The sequence below is a fragment of the Leucopleurus acutus genome (assembly GCF_964270905.1).
Source record: "Leucopleurus acutus genome assembly, chromosome: 2".
In the NCBI taxonomy this organism is placed as follows: domain Eukaryota; kingdom Metazoa; phylum Chordata; class Mammalia; order Artiodactyla; family Delphinidae; genus Leucopleurus; species Leucopleurus acutus.
In genome coordinates this window covers 143131655-143147859 of record NC_139143.1, presented here as the reverse complement: position 1 = coordinate 143147859, position 16205 = coordinate 143131655, and the positions used below count along the sequence as shown (strand labels likewise).

At 42.7% G+C, this 16205-nt stretch overlaps 1 protein-coding gene across 7 annotated transcripts in view; it reads left to right on the top strand.

The window, feature by feature from the left end:
* The window catches only part of FGGY (FGGY carbohydrate kinase domain containing), a 422532-nt gene that overhangs the window by 199656 nt on the left and 206671 nt on the right, over window positions 1-16205 (top strand). The window lies entirely within an intron of this gene.

Sequence of the window (16205 nt, the reverse complement as noted above, 5' to 3'; positions counted from 1 at the left end):
ACTAGATACTAACTCCAATCCTGCTATATATATGAAGTGGGACTCAGACTAAGTTACAAGTCCATCCTATATCTTGGTTTCTTTATCTACAATATGGGGATGACCTCCCCTCCCTCACAGGCTTAATAAGAGTTCAGATGAGATGAGAGCTGTAAGGTGCATTGTACCATGCTTGGATCACCACTGGTGCTTAGTGCAATGTGGCCCCTTTCCTTTGTACCATGATTTGCTTCTATGTAACTTCCTCTATAAGGGGGAAAAAAAGAGGAAAATAAAATACTTATGGAAAATCAGTTAAGTGCGTTGCGGTGTGCTAATAAGCTCCTTTATATTCATCATCTCGTTCATTTTTTTCACAGCATTCCTTTTGTTCCCAGCTTATACAAGGAGAAGGCAGCAGTTAAACACATAACCCAAATTCTTACAGCTGGTAAATGATGGAGTGGATTTGGACCCAAGTGTGTCTAAATTCAATACTTGGGCTCCTTCCATCCTATCTCACTATTTGAGCAAGGAACCTGGGACAACATCCATCTAAGGAAGGAGATGCAGGGTTTCAGGTTTGATTTTTCTGGCTGGAGAAAAGTATTCATACTTTCGCCTTGTTTTTCTAGTTCCTTAAAGATGTGAGCTACTGGAGGATATTAGACATCTATTTATGGCTTCCACTTCTAAGTGAGGGATAACAGAGGTGCCATTCCTAAACTCCTCAAGTAAACCATGTTGCCATGCATTCAGAGATGTTCTCGACAGTATTATTTATAAAAAGAATGGTTAGAAATGACAGTGTTGAATTTTATCTGAGCCCTGTGCTGCTGGAAAACAGTGAAGGTTTATAAATGTCCCCAAGCTTTACATTCCAGGAAATGGCCTACTGCAGAGAAGTGTCCTTCCCCATGTGACTTGGATAAGACTCCTGGATGCCTCCTTTGTTTACTTCTTACGAGGCCAGACACAGACCCTCCAGATTCCCATTCTTTGCCTTATGAATGATTAGCTGCACTGCTTGTCCCCACTGATCAGTTGGAATAAAATGCATGTTAACCAAACTTCGTCCTTCCTCAGGCCCCTGAACTTTGGCCCACCCTCAGCCTGAACCATCATACAGCCCTCCTTCAGAGTCCTGTATTAGGGTTCTCTAGAGAAACAGATTGATAGGGTGTGTGTGTGTTTGTGCACACGCACATTATAATGAATTGGTTCATACAGTTGTAAAAGCTGGCAAGTCCCAAGATCTGCAGGGTGAGGTGGCAAAGTGGAGACTCAGGAAGAGCTGATGTTTCAGTTCAAGTCCAAGGGAAGGAAAAAAGCCCCTGTACCAGTTCAAAGGTTGTCAGTCAGGAAGGATTCTCTGTCAGTGGGGGTTGGAGGTAGGTAGAGCAAGACATAAGCCTTTTTGTTCTATTCATGCCTTTAACTGATTAGATGAGGCCCACCCACGTTAGTGGGGGCAATCTGCTTTACTCAGTCTATTGATTTAAATCTTAATCTCTTTCAAAAACACCCTCACAGAAACACCCAGAATAACGTTTGATCAAATATCTGGGCACCCTGTGGCCTAGTCAGGGTGACATATAAAATTAACTATCACAGGTCCCTCCCCCAAAATAGTCTTGCCTCAGGGTAAGATGCTCTCTGATCTACTATCCAGTCACACCACTCTTTCACACCATTTCTCCACATTTTGTTCTTTCTATCCTTGTTTACTCTGTAAAAGAAAGACCCCTTTTGTCTAGCTCTTGGGACATTTGCAGATCTTGTGGTCACAATATTCTCCTTATTGCAATAATTTTCCATCCCTTACTGCAAATGCCCCTTTACCCCCTTACAGTAATCCTTACTAAGTCTGGATCTGTTTTTAACTTGACAGAAACAAATTAAGTGTCTGAAACTAAGGGATTAGTTAAGTAATATGGCACATCCATACTACAGAATATGATACATTTTCAAAGAGAATGTACTCACTGATGAGTAAAGAAGTCTGTGATGTATCACTGAGTTAAAAAGGCAGACTATAAAATTGCATACTTGTAATATCCCTTGTATCAGTACATAAAATTAAATACTTGGGTATCTTCATATTTTGGAAGGGTATTCTCTAGTAATTTCGGTAGTAGTTATCTCTAGGAGGAGGAAAATAAGGGAAAGGTTTTTTTTTCTCCTATCTTTCTGTATTGTTTGAACTGTCTGTAATGAAGTTGTATTATCCTTGTAAACTGAAGAAAAACCACGGTGCATAATAGCTTTGTGATCTTGATTTTTGTTTAAAAAAATAGTCAATTCTGGTTATTCAAGCCAGGGCCTGGTGGACTGGCCTCATGGATACCCCCCTCCATGGATGTCTACCCTTGATCACCTTCTAGAGGCTGTACAATCCCCAAAGTCTCTCCAAAAGGCAGAGTCCTGAACAGTTTGTCTGTTTCTCCTCCCAGCTGAAGGCACTGAAGTCTGTTGGAGATCTGGGCTGGCTTCCTCTGCCCTCGGTTCCCCCTCTGGGAGCCGTCCCTCTGGCCATTGTGAAAGGATGAGAGGGCTGGTGACACTTCTGGGCTTTGGGCCAGCCTTTTTCATTTTGCGCAGGGTCTGTTCAGTCTCCCAGGTCCTGTGTCCAAAGAATGAGACTTTAAAATGGAGAAATTACATTTTGTTTTATTTACAAAGGTTGATCTTCTTATCACTTGAGCATTTTTCCCAAAATCTCCATGAGCCTTCTCCCTCGGCCACATACATACTGGATGACCTAGATGGAGACTTAAAAGACATTAAGTTAGAGCATCATTTTTGGACACCACTTCTGCTGAATTCCCATGGCAACATGGTCGAGGGCTTCAGGGATTTTACTCTGACATTTGGCTCAATGCCAGCCTGGCAAATTCCACTCCTCCCCGTGGGTCCTGCAGTGCCAGCATCCTCCTTCACTCAGAATGAGGTCATTGTCTTTGTGGTTAAATAGTGGACACTTTATGCTCTTCAGCTTTTGTTCTACAGTACAGCCTTAGAGACTTACAGTTTTACAGCTCCAAATTACCAGCCCTCCCCTCTAGAATGCCTCCACACTGGCAGCCTCTCACCACAGATTAAGTTCTAGATTAGAACCTCTGTTCCTCAGCCCCCCAAATCTGGATGTCTCTTAGGTGTTAGGGCTAGGGCATCGTCACTTTGGGGCATTTCCTTTTCTAGTTGAACCAGATCGGATTTATATACTGATGCCATTTGCGGCGGCTGGGGTGGGGGGGGAGTTCTGGTCCTTAGAAAAAAGTTTAACAACCATAGCCACATTCCATTTTTTTTCATATATTTGAGATGTTTCTGGGCTTTGGTGGTGAAAGAATCTAACGTCTTAGGATAAACAACAACAACAAACTTAGCCCTTTTTACCTTTATGTTCAGTATTTCTTTGTAGCTTGGCTATTGAAACACAACAGCTATTAAACAGCTGTTAAACTGAGTTCTTCATGGCAGCCTCTCCTTGCCCAGTTGAGTTCCCTATACATTCCCCTCTCCTCCTTTATATGTATATTTGTCTGTCTGTATCTGTGTATTTATTTCCCTTTTAAGGATCTCAAAACACAAAGGCCCTGGTCTTTTAATATTGTCTCTGTATTGTTGAGGTTTGCTGTTAAACCTGACCAAAAGGGACACGCCGTAGTCTGCTTTCCATATTCTGTCTAGTAAATGGTTGGTTGTCAGGACAACGGCATAGAAGGTGGAGGGTCATTGATAACCACATGAATTCTTTAAACAAACATGATGAGAGCAAATTCCAGTGTGTGCTTGAAAGCTGCAAAAGAAGAGGAAAGGTTTCAGACAGGTCCTTCCTTTTACAAATTTGATACTCCCTTTAAGAATTAGCTTCAGTTGGAGTTGCTCATACTTTCATTAAAAACCCTGAATCTTGGCAGTGCCCTTGTTGGACAGTGTGCTTGTCCTTCCAGCATGTTAAGTGGGACTTGAATAGCACCCCGACCTGAGCACCTGCCTGTGCTCTTGACAGAGCCCCTAGCACAGCAAGGTGGTCCTCCACGGTGTCTCAGGAACAGACACAGAGTAAATGCCCAACACACATTGTAGGAATGAATGATCTCAAGTCTTCACAGTGTCCCTTATAGATGCATTTATGATTTATATCTGCAAAGAAACTGAATTCAGAGACTTTAAGTAACTTTTTCCAAGACCCTTAAAAGTGTGAGGGTGGGGATATGCACAGAACTAGAACCCAATTCATCCTGGCTTCTAAGACCCCACTTGTTTCATTATAGCACACTGCCTCACTATAAAAAAATAATAACAATAAGGAAGGAACATTTTAAAAAGGCAGAACACTCCTAAGATGAAGTATATGCTTTTCAAAACAAAGGTGGAAAACCTTTTTCAAAGGTAAAATCGTTGGGTAAAAAAGAAAAAATAATATGTAATTTAATGTTCATTGAGAATAAGCAATTAATTCTGCCCTCCAGGGGTGAATTTATGTCTAGCTTATTTGCACATGAAAGTACAAGATTGGCTTCATTTATATGAAAGTAAGACATCTGGTTGGGAAGCAAAAAATTTGGTCAATTACCTGAATCATGTTTGGTCTACATGATAGAAAAGCCCCAGATGTCTTCAAATCACCAGATGTTTGGTGTTGTGCGGTTAACACCAGACCCACCATCTGACTTTGTCATGTGAGAGCTTGCTGTTTGATTCCCCCATTGTTAGAAGGCTGTTATCATTTTGTAAACCAGCAGTTTGCAAACAGTAGTCTAGACTAGAGGCCGACACTGGCCCCGACAAAGTGTTCACTGGTGTGTGATAGGATGAGAAAATAAATTCATAAAAGGAAATGTATTTAAGTGAATGTCCTTTATTTTGAGATCATCTCCTTTCTCTTTTTTTCAGTGATAGAACATTGTGTCAAATTATCCTGATTCTAGGATTTTTTTTTTAATGAATCTAGGGGACCAAATAAAAAATTGAGAAGCCTATCTCAGTCCCCAGTTTTCTTTATGTGATTTTTATATTTTACTGGATTGTGCAAAGAGAAAATAAAACTGGAGAGACCACTGCTCTAAACCTGGTAATATCTTCAGCACAATGACAGCTTAAATATTTTCATATATTTCCTGAATTTGCCTTCCCCTAGCAGTGGGGGGACTCTCCACGGCAGAACTGTTTGTCTGTTTCTTAAAAGCATTGGTCATCTTAACAGTCAAGGGTTTTGCTGACAAAATCATAATTTTTCCTTTTGAAGCAAACATTTGGTCCTTAAAATAACTCTGAAGGGAACACCTTCAGCGCTTTTAAAACATTTCACTCTGGAGACATGCCATGGAGACACGACCATGGGGAGACACTGAATTCCATCACTGTGACTATTTTAACAGATTTTCACAGTTTCTGCAGTTTGCTCTCATAACCCCCAAAGCATATATCTCTACATGCCCTAACGTTGAGGATCTCTCCTCAAGCTTTATAACCTCAGCCAGAATGTGGCAGGCAATATCCCATAAACCAGCAATATGGAGTCATAATAACCATGATATCTCACATTTATCAAGCATTTGCCATGTGGCAGACAGCATCCTAAAGTACATTATATGTATCATCTTGTTTGATTCTCACAACCTCTTTGGGAGAAAAATAGCATTATTGGAGCCTTTTTGAAGGTGAGGAAACTGCAGCAGGGAAATTGAATCAATTGAATCACCCTGCCCAAGTCACAAGCCCTGTGATTGGTAAAGCCAGGATCCCCACCCAAGCCTGCCCACCTCCTGACCTGACCTCCTGAGTGCTCTGATAAACTGAAAGAGCTCTGCCCTCAAGGCGGTTAGAATCTAAAATAAAAGAAGGAGGCACAAGGAAAAAAGCCATTATGTAGAACAGAATGATGTAATTCCAAGAAACATGCTGTGGGATGGTACAGGCAAGACTGATTAATTATGAGCTACCCAGGAAAGGCTCTTTGGAAGTGGCCTTAGGCTAGGTGAGGACAAAATAGGGCATCAGCAATTAACTAGAGAATTAGGTCACTGTGGGTGTCAAAGTGGATGATTTCAAGCTAAAAAGACTGCACTTTATGCTCTGTATAGTTCAGAATTGGCCACCTACACCGCTGGAACCCACTGGATCCTTGCCACCTCTCCTGTTCTCCCTGTGACTTAGACTGATTTAGGTGAGCTTCCTGCTCCCGTTGGGGGAGGGGGCAGGATGGCGCTGTCATAGCAGGGAGTATAGAGAAGTGGAGGATGCCTGCCTCTAGTTGGGAGCCCTAGGGTTCAGTCCAGACTCTACTACCACAGGGAGTGGCCCCAGGGAACCCACCTTTCTCCTTGGTTCAGTTTTCTCTGCTGTAAAAGGAATACACTGAAGTTGATGGTCCCTAAGGGCCATTTGAAGTCTGTTTTTGAAACCTGCCTAGGAGAGGAAAGGAAGGAGCTAGATGATTCAGCATGCTGGGATTTCATGTTCCTGGACATGACCCACCATGGGAGCCTCTTGTAAATGAAGCTTCCTCCTTTTGTATCCATGACAGTCAACACACACTTGAGATCATTCTCCCTGGCTCCAGTGTCTACCCCCTTGAATCTATGTGGTATAGTACAAAGACCTCAGACTTTGGAATCTGAGAATCCTGGACTGAAACACAGACCATGCCCCTCATCAGATAGGTGACTTTGAATAAACTATGTGACCTTTCTGTTGTGTTTATTTCTACAACTGTAACATGGTGATTCTAATAGTAGCTTAATGGATTTGTTGCTAGCATTGAAGTGGATAGCAACTGAACAATGCTAAGAACAGCGACTGAGACTGTAGGTTTTGATAAGTAGGCACTATTACTATTAGGATATTTATCTTCCTAAAATACAAGTTGTATTGTGTACAAGCCACTTGTATTGTATACAAGCCACTCCTCTGCTCACTGACCTAGAGTGGTTACCAGTTGCTTGTTAGAACAAGTCCAAACCCCTTGGCCTGGTGTCCCTCCTTAGTGATAAGACCTGGGGCTTTTCACCTATAAGTTAACCACCGTCCACTTCTTGAATCAGACTTGATCAGGCAAAGAGAATTTGAGAGCCTCTATTTCACTAAGGATGATATCCACAATGTCTTGTCACCAGAGCATCACTGTACCTAGTGAGAGGCTTGGGCCTGCTGGTCAGCCATTTTCTAGGCACGTCCATAAGCCTTAATACATTATATTGTGCGCAAGTTAGAGAGATGAGAGTGTACTACTGGTGGGGATTATATTAGGAAACATGTTCCTTGTCTCAGCAGCATTCAAGAGTGAAACTTGAATCCAGTCTCTGCTCTTGACTCCCCCGACCGCTGATATTCAGCATCATGGGGGGGGGGGTGTGTGTGTGTGTGTGTAATCGTTTTGTCTAAGTTAGTTGATCTCTACTTTATGTTCTTTTCTTTCTTTTTTTGTTTTTTAATTTGTTAACATCTTTATTGGAGTATAATTGCTTTACAATGGTGTGTTAGTTTCTGCTTTACAACAAAATGAATCAGTTTTACATATACATTTGTTCCCATATCTCTTCCCTCTTGCGTCTCCCTCCCTCCCACCCTCCCTATCCCACCCCTCCAGGTGGTCACAAAGCACCGAGCTGATCTCCCTGTGCTACACGGCTGCTTCCCACTAGCTATCTACCTTACGTTTGGTAGTATATATATGTCCATGCCTCTCTCTCGCTTTGTCACAGCTTACCCTTCCCCCTCCCCATATCCTCAAGTCTGTGTCTTTATTCCTGTCTTACCTGTCTTTATTCCTGTCTTACCCCTAGGTTCTTCATGACATTTTATTTTCTTAAATTCCATATATATATGTGTTAGCATACGGTATTTGTTTCTCTCTTTCTGACTTACTTCACTCTGTATGACAGACTCTAGGTCTATCCACCTCATTACAAATAGCTCAATTTCGTTTCTTTTTATGGCTGAGTAATATTCCATTTATATATGTGCCACATCTTCTTTATCCATTCATCCGATGACGGACACTTAGGTTGTTTCTATCCCCGGGCTATTGTAAATAGAGCTGCAATGAACATTTTGGTACATGACTCTTTTTGAATGATGGTTTTCTCAGGGTATATGCCCAGTAGTGGGATTGCTGGGTCATATGGTAGTTCTATTTGTAGTTTTTTAAGGAACCTCCATACTGTTCTCCATAGTGGCTGTATCAATTTACATTCCCACCAACAGCGCAAGAGGGTTCCCTTTTCTCCACACCCTCTCCAGCATTTATTGTTTCTAGATTTTTTGATGATGGCCATTCTGACTGGTATGAGATGATATCTCACTGTAGTTTTGATTTGCATTTCTCTAATGATTAGTGATGTTGAGCAGCTTTTCATGTGCTTCTTGGCCATCTGTATATCTTCTTTAGAGAAATGTCTATTTAGGTCTTCTGCCCATTTTTGGATTGGGTTGTTTGTTTTTTTGTTGTTAAGCTGCATGAGCTGCTTATAAATTTTGGAGATTAATCTTTTGTCAGTTGCTTCATTTGCAAATATTTTCTCCCATTCTGAGGGTTGTCTTTTGGTCTTGTTTATGGTTTCCTTAAAAGAAATCTATAAATTCAGTTGAATGAATATTACTGAGAACTTATGTTCTGGACACTGCTAGGTGCTAGGGGGAGGGGAAATGAATGCAGAGATAAATAAAATTGTCTTTGAGCTATTCTCTGTCCAGTAGGAGAGAGGGAAAGAGATAGACACAGGGAAAAAACAAAACATAGCATAAGGGTTATTTAAAATTTGATTTAAAATATATGGTATGTTTATTGATTGAACACCTACTACAGGTCAGAAGAGAAGGCTAGGGATATAAAAATATAAAAAAGAGAGTCCAAATCACAGAAGAGCTTACAAGATTATAATAGTTACAAAGTATAACTCAGAAGAGGTATTGGCTGGGAATAGTGTCTACTGAAATTAAGCCCTATGAGGGCAGAGACCCTTATCTATCTTGTTCTTTAATTCATTGTCAACACGATAACAGTGCCTGGCACATAGTAGGTATTCAGTAAACATTCTTTAGTGAATGATGAATGCTAAGGATATCATCAGAAAATTATTTACTCAGTAATTTAAAATAGAATATAATTCCTAGTTAAAACAAGATTATTTTTAGGAGGAAAATGAAGGGAAATGAACAACTTAATGTTTTGGAAGATGTCTTTCAACAGGTGGCAGAACATGTCAGGTTTGAGTTTTTCATTACTTTCTCTGACTGAGTAAATAGTTCTGGGTATGTGTACCTCCCATTCAGGAGCAAGCATTACTGGAATGTTTTTCAGTCAGTCTTGTATCAGTTGTGGTTCCAGGTCTAGAAAACTCTGTGAGCCAACCTGCCCAGGTGAGATCTCTGTAGAGGAATTTAGGTGCTAGGTATGCATCAAGCCCCTGATTCTATAAGTTTTTTGAAAAATAAGTTTCCATAGCCAGTCTACTGGCAGCCATGAGCACACAAGAGTATTTTGTTTTGTTTAGTTGAGAGTTCATGGTTCACGTAACTTTCGAGCTCTACCAGAATTGGATCAGGTCTTTACATATCTTTGAAACTACCCCAGCACATAGTATGCCCGTGTGAAATAACAAACTCATAGAAACCACCACATTCTTTTGAAATAACTCCAGCCTATTGTTTGAAAGTTAGTCTTGGTTTCCATTCTCCCACCTTGAAACCAGATTGAAAGTGGATTCAATCAGAAAGGACTCAGAGACCCACTCTGCAGGCAGGGCGGGATGTCACTTAGAACTGTCCCAGCTGATCCAGTTGGCCTGCTGACCTTGGCAGAACTAAGCGGGGACAGGGGGGTCCAGTGCCAAACAAGGAGGAACCGGGTTGCATACCACCCACGCCCAAACCTCTCTCTGACATTTCCACGGGCTTTGAGCCAGCTCTCCCCCTGGGTTTCATCTCATGTTTGTAGGAATACAAAGGAACACTGAACCTTCCAGTTAATACAACACCCCGCCCCCAGCTCCCCCTTCCTGGAGGGGATAACAGTTCTGTTGACCATTATAATGCATTTTGTGTCTCCCAGCAATCCCCACAGTCATTAATTTCTGCGGCTGACGTCAGGAAAGAGGATTATGTGTGTGTCTGAAACTGTTCCCAAAGTGCTCATTAGTCATAGATAATTGAAAAACTGGTAGGGGAAGATTTGGTGTAATAGAACCCCCGCCTGTGAAGAGCGCCTGTAACCACCGGCTAATTGTAGGCCCCAGCTTGTGACCCTCACGCCAACTCTGCCCATCAGAATGGGAACCAGTGGACAAAAGCCCAAGAGCCCTCAGAGCAATTGCTTTTCTACACCCCAAGGTGAGAGTGTGTTCACAGGAACAGAAGCCAACCAGATCAAGAAAATAAGTGAACTGGCTTTGGGCCTCTCCCCTGCCTTCAGGCTGAGGAGCAGGGTTTGGCAAAGGCTTGCGGTATTCTCCTTACTTTAATTTTGCTTTTATTTTAACCTAACTAGTTTCTTTTGATCACAAAAGGGATACAAGGCCAACGTACAGAAGAAGCACAAATGACAGAGAAGAGCGCCCTGCCCTGGATCCCATTCCCCGCTGTAACAATATTCTGCGTGTTTTTCTAGGACTTCTCTGAAAGCGTATGTGCTTACATTTCTGTGTCCTCTAACAAAGTTCACAAATGGGATCATACTCTGAATGCTACTCCGCATCTTGCCATTTTCACTTAATTTATCTTGGACTCCCTTCCAAATCCATACTTTAATTCTTCCTCATTCATTTTAATGGCTATGAAGGGTTCTGCTGAATACATGTGCCCTAATTTATTCACCCTGCACAGATTTAAGGGGGAAAACACCTTCAAAAATATTACACAAGAAACACATGTTCAAGGTAGAACAATTAGAAAGTATAGGTTGGGGACTTCCGTGGTGGCACAGTGGGTAGGAATCCACCTGCCAATGTAGGGGACACGGGTTCGATCCCTGGTCCGGGAAGATCCCACATGCCGCAGAGCAACTAAGCCTGTGCACACAACTACTGAGCCTGCGCTCTAGAGCCCGCGAGCAACAACTACTGAAGCCTACGAGACTAGAGCCCGTGCTCTGCAACAAGAGAAGCCACAACAATGAGAAGCCTGCGCACCGCAACGAAGAGTAGCCCCCACTCACTGCAACTAGAGAAAGCCCACGTGTAGCAATGAAGACCCAACACAGCCAAAAATAAATAAATAAATAAATTTATTTATTAAAAAAAAAAAAGAAAGTATAGGTTAGTAGCAAGAAAAAAAATCATAATTTCACTATCCAGAGAAAACCTGTTCTCTGTATTTTTTCCCTGGGACTGTGTTTTTACAAATAAGTGCATCTACATCTTTGTTGTTGTTCTTAAAAAGAAGTCATCTCCGGGTCTTCCCTGGTGGTCCAGTGGTTAAGACTTCGCCTTCCAACGCGGGGGAGGGGGTGGGGGTGGTGGGGTGGTGTGCAGGTTCGATCCGTGGTCAGAGAGCTAAGACCCCACATGCCTCGGGGCCAAAAAACCAAAACATAAAACAGAAGCAATATTGTAACAAATTCAATAAAGACTTTAAAAAAATGGTCCACGTCAAAAAAATCTTTAAAAAAAGGAAGTCACCTCTACATAATGTTTCACAGCCTGCATTTTTCAGTTGGCTCTGTTGTTTTAAAAATAAAAATGATTTCCTTTTCTCGCCTTTCTCGCTGCAGGCTTATCTTCTTAAATGATAAACAAAGAGCTCAAAGCTGTTGGTCATCAGGCTACATGGCCTTAGTTGGCCCCGCCTGAGGTCCCCTGCTGCCTCTCTTGTCCAGGAGGCCACAGGGCTCCTATCCTCCCTGGTGCCCTTTTTGCAAACATACGAACGCCTCAAACACTCTGTGTCCCTTGGGGCTCCCCGTGGTGAACGCGCTTTTCACTCTAATGGCATCCATCTCCCCGAGCGCTGAAACCAGCAATCTGCCACCTGTCTTTCCAGACCAGGCTCAAATGTCCCCTTCATCTTGATTTCCTGCTCTCCCCCGGGCCACCCTCACCGTCCCTCCTCGGTGCTCTGGGATCACCATGCACATTCCCCTTTGAGAGCGTTTCATCTACGGTCTGAAGAGCCTTGGTTTACACAGACCACTGTGTGAGCCTTCTGAGGTCAGAAGCTCCTCTTTCCCTCGTTCGCCAGCACCTAGATCTGGGCACAGGGTAATCGAAAATATCTGGGGCCATCCTCATTACCACTGTTCTTGAAATGTTTGCTAAAATGCGTGAATAAATGGTTGAATGAAGAAGGGAAGAGACTGAAAATGCTGAGGCTGTGAAGTTCTCATTAAGTCTGGGAAAACCGATGCTGTGATTAATTTAATTTTATGGTGAAAGAAGAGCGAAAGGAGGATTATTTCTGGAAAAGTTGTCAAGACACACTAAAGCCTGCTCTGACAGCTCTTCTGGTCCCCAGTGCACTTCTGGCTGATAAAGTGTGATTTCCTGGGATGAAGAATTCTCAGAGATTCCCGCCTGTTTCTATCATCCTCTCTTATGCCAAGCTGTTTCCCTTCGGGCTCTAGCTAAACAAAGCTTCTTCCTGCTTGGGGTCCAGATAGATGGTTCCTGAATGCTGTGGTTCCAGTTCACAAGAGGGTGTTAACCTTTGTGCATATTTATTTTTGTTCCTAGATGACTGGATTGAGGAGAAAGCCTGGCTTACTGCCCTAGGTCGGGTTCTTTGGAAGCAGATGCTGAGACAGATTTGGGGGTATAAGATGGTCATTAGGGGTTGCCACCTGTGAAAGGAAGGGGGCTGGAGTAGGATTGGGCGGAGGGAGAATTCAAATGTGATGAAGTCCCACGAGACCTTGGCCGACCTGGCAGAGTATTCTGGAGTGAGTGGTGCCCATCAGAGCCCTCTGATCCCACTCTGCTAAGTCTCTAGGTGTGGCCACCCTGGGAAAGGCATCACCTCATCAAGATGATCTCGAGGAGCTGGCACCTGTCTGCTGACAGCTGGCAGCTGACCTGACTGCCCACCGGGCAGCAGGTCCATCCTTAATGGGGATCCAGGTGGTGATGGCTCCCTCTCTACCATACTCCCCATATCCAAGCAACCACCGCGACCTGCCATTTCTTTTTCTTTCTTTTTTTTTTTTTAACATCTTTACTGGAGTATAATTGCTTTACATTGTTGTGTTAGTTTCTGCTGTATAACAAAGTGAATCAGCTATACGTATACATATATCTCCATATCCCCTCCCTCTTGTGTCTCCCTCCCACCCTCTCTATCCCACCCCTCTAGGTGGTCACAAAGCACCGAGCTGATCTCCCTGTGCTATGTGGCTGCTTCCCACTAGCTATCTATTTTACGTTTGGTAGTGTATATATGTCCACGCCACTCTCTCACTTTGTCCCAGCTTACCCTTCCCCCTCCCCGTGTCCTCAAGTCCATTCTCTACGTCTGAGTGTTTATTCCTGTCCTGCCCCTGTGTTCTTCAGAACCTTTTTTTTTTTAGATTCCACATATATGTGTTAGCATACAGTATTTGTTTTTCCCTTTCTGACTTACTTCACTCTGTATGACAGACCCTAGGTCCATCTGACCTGCCATTTCTTGCTCCACAAAATCTCTCCTATCTGCCTCTGTTTCTGCATCTCACTTGCCAATAACGTTAACAAATGCCCTTCTCTTTTCTCTGGTTACTGAGATAGCTTCACCACTGCTTTTCCTTACCCTGTTCTGTCCTCTGCTACAGTGCTGCCAGAGAGACCTTTAAAAAGATACAAATCCATGTCTGTGAGTCTGGGTAGTATATTCAATATCTTGTAATAAACGATAATGGAAAAGAGTGGAAAAAAAGAATCTAGGTATATACATATATGTATCACCAAATAACTTTGCTGTACACCTGAAACTAACACGATATTGTAAATCAACTCTACTTCAAAAAAAGAAAAAAAAAGATGCAAATCCAGTCACCTCACTCCCTGGCTTAATGCTCTTTCAGAAGCTTACAGTGATCTTTGTGATAAATTCAAACACCGTAGTCTGGATTTCCCTACTTTTCTCTCCAACCTTATAGGCCTCCTCCACCCCATGCTGGGCCCCACCCCAGTTTATGTGCCAGTTCAGTCAGCCCGGTTGGCCATCTCCCTTCTTTCTTGGCCTTTGCTCAAGATGCTGCCTCTGCTGGGAAATCTACCTGTGCTCCTCCAGCATGTAATTTGAACCCAGATCTTATGGCTGCAAGCCCAGGCCTCTCTCTGCACCTCGCCAGCCAATGCTTCTTTCTAGATGACTGTCCAAAAGGCTTGGAAGTGTACCCCACCCTGCTAATCCTTTTTCTCTTCTGAACCTTTTTTTTTTTCAGTGAAAATGACAGCCTTTGTGTTTGTGAGGATTGGGGATGAAGATGGAATAGAAGTTTCCATTTTGACCTTCCTATGAAAATTCACCCTTTAAAAAAAAAAAAAGAATCTGAATGTAGTGGGCAGGATTTCTAAATGGTGCCACTTTTTAAACATACATAATGTTTGTGCTACAAATACATCTCTTGATTCCTTCATTCACTCAGAAGCTGCACCAGAATGTAAATGTAAAGAATAAGAGCACAGGTTTGGTATCCATCAGAGTGGAATCCATGCCCTGTGCTCCAACACTTTAAGTGACTTTCCCCATCCATCTGTGCAATGGGGACAGATTAGAATAGTACCTACGTAGGGTATGTTCCCATAGGGTTATTGCGACAATAAAGTGAGAAAATGCATGACATGTCCTTAGCACGGTCCCCAGCATAGAAGTGCTCAGTGAATGGGAATGCTGCCTTGTATGTGCTAGCTAGTAGACATAGTGACATGATTGAGACAGTGTCCAGAGCCAGACTGTCCACAGCTAAGGGTGCTGCTCTCCTCCAGGTTTCTGCTGGTTGTGCTTGCAAAGCAGACAGACTAGAGGCTCTCTGTGCTCTCCACCTCATCATTTGAGCATCTGGACCTTATCCTCCAGTCCAGTGCTGTCCAATAGAAATATAATAGAAGCCAATATGTAATTTAAAATTTTCCAGTAGCCACATTAAAGTAAAAAGACATAAGTGAAATTAATTTCAATATTTCATTTAACCTAATATATACAAAATATCATTTCAATATAAATTGATCTAAAAACTATTAATAAGATATTTTATATTCATTTTCTCATGTGAAATCTTTGACATCTGATGTGTATTTTCCACTTAGTACCTCTCAATTCAGACTCTCAATTTTCACTGTAAATATTTGACTTAGATTTCTTAAATTAACGTTGAAAAGGTAGATTTGCACGCCCAAGTTGTTCCAAATGTACTCAAAAGTTTTTCAGTAACTGAACTATCAGTTTTGAAATTGAGCTGGAAATGAATTCAAATGAAATTAATTTAGCACCTTGGTTACTCCGGCCACATTTCAAATGTTCAATCCACATGTGCCTAGTGACTCCCATATTGGACAGTGGCACTCTAAGAAGCCATGCAGCGGGTTCAGTCTTCTGCTGCTGCTTTTTCTTAGCTAAACTTTTTCCAAATTGGATAGAATTTGATAAATGGATAAAAATGGAGGAGCTTTGCAGAGGAGCTTTGTTTTCAGTTAGGGGAGGTCATGAGCCATTTGCCCTCTGCCTCCCTTACTAACCCCCCCCCGCGCCGCCCCTCCACCCGCTGAAGTCCTGCAGCACCTCAGCGCATCCCTGGAACTCCATGGAACAATTAACAAGCGGTAGGAATCTTAGCACTGAGCAAATGGCACACATTCAGAATATTGGACCCTTGGAGCTCAGAGGGATCTTAGCATATATAGAGGTCCAGCCCTACCCTTCTTACAGTGCAGAAATACTTATGATAAATTCCTTGGCTGGGGTGGGTGGAGGGCGTGACTCAGCCCCTGCTGAACACCTGGGAACAGATGGATCCCTTCATTCTCTTCTGACTTACATGGTTCTCTGTGTCCTGATCTCATCTCCCTAACTAGGTTGGAGGCAAGGAGCGCCTCTTACAGTGACACAGCGCCCACACAGCACAAGACAATCAATAAATTCTTAACTGAAGGCCTGACTGACTGCAGGAATTCAAGGTCACCCGAAATATCAGGGTCACTGCATTGCACAACTCCGAAGAACACCATTCAAATTGTATTCTGTGGTTGTGCAAGTAGCAGCCTTGTAAAGTTTGCAGAGTTTAGACTGGGCTCTCTTTTCCAGCTGAGAAA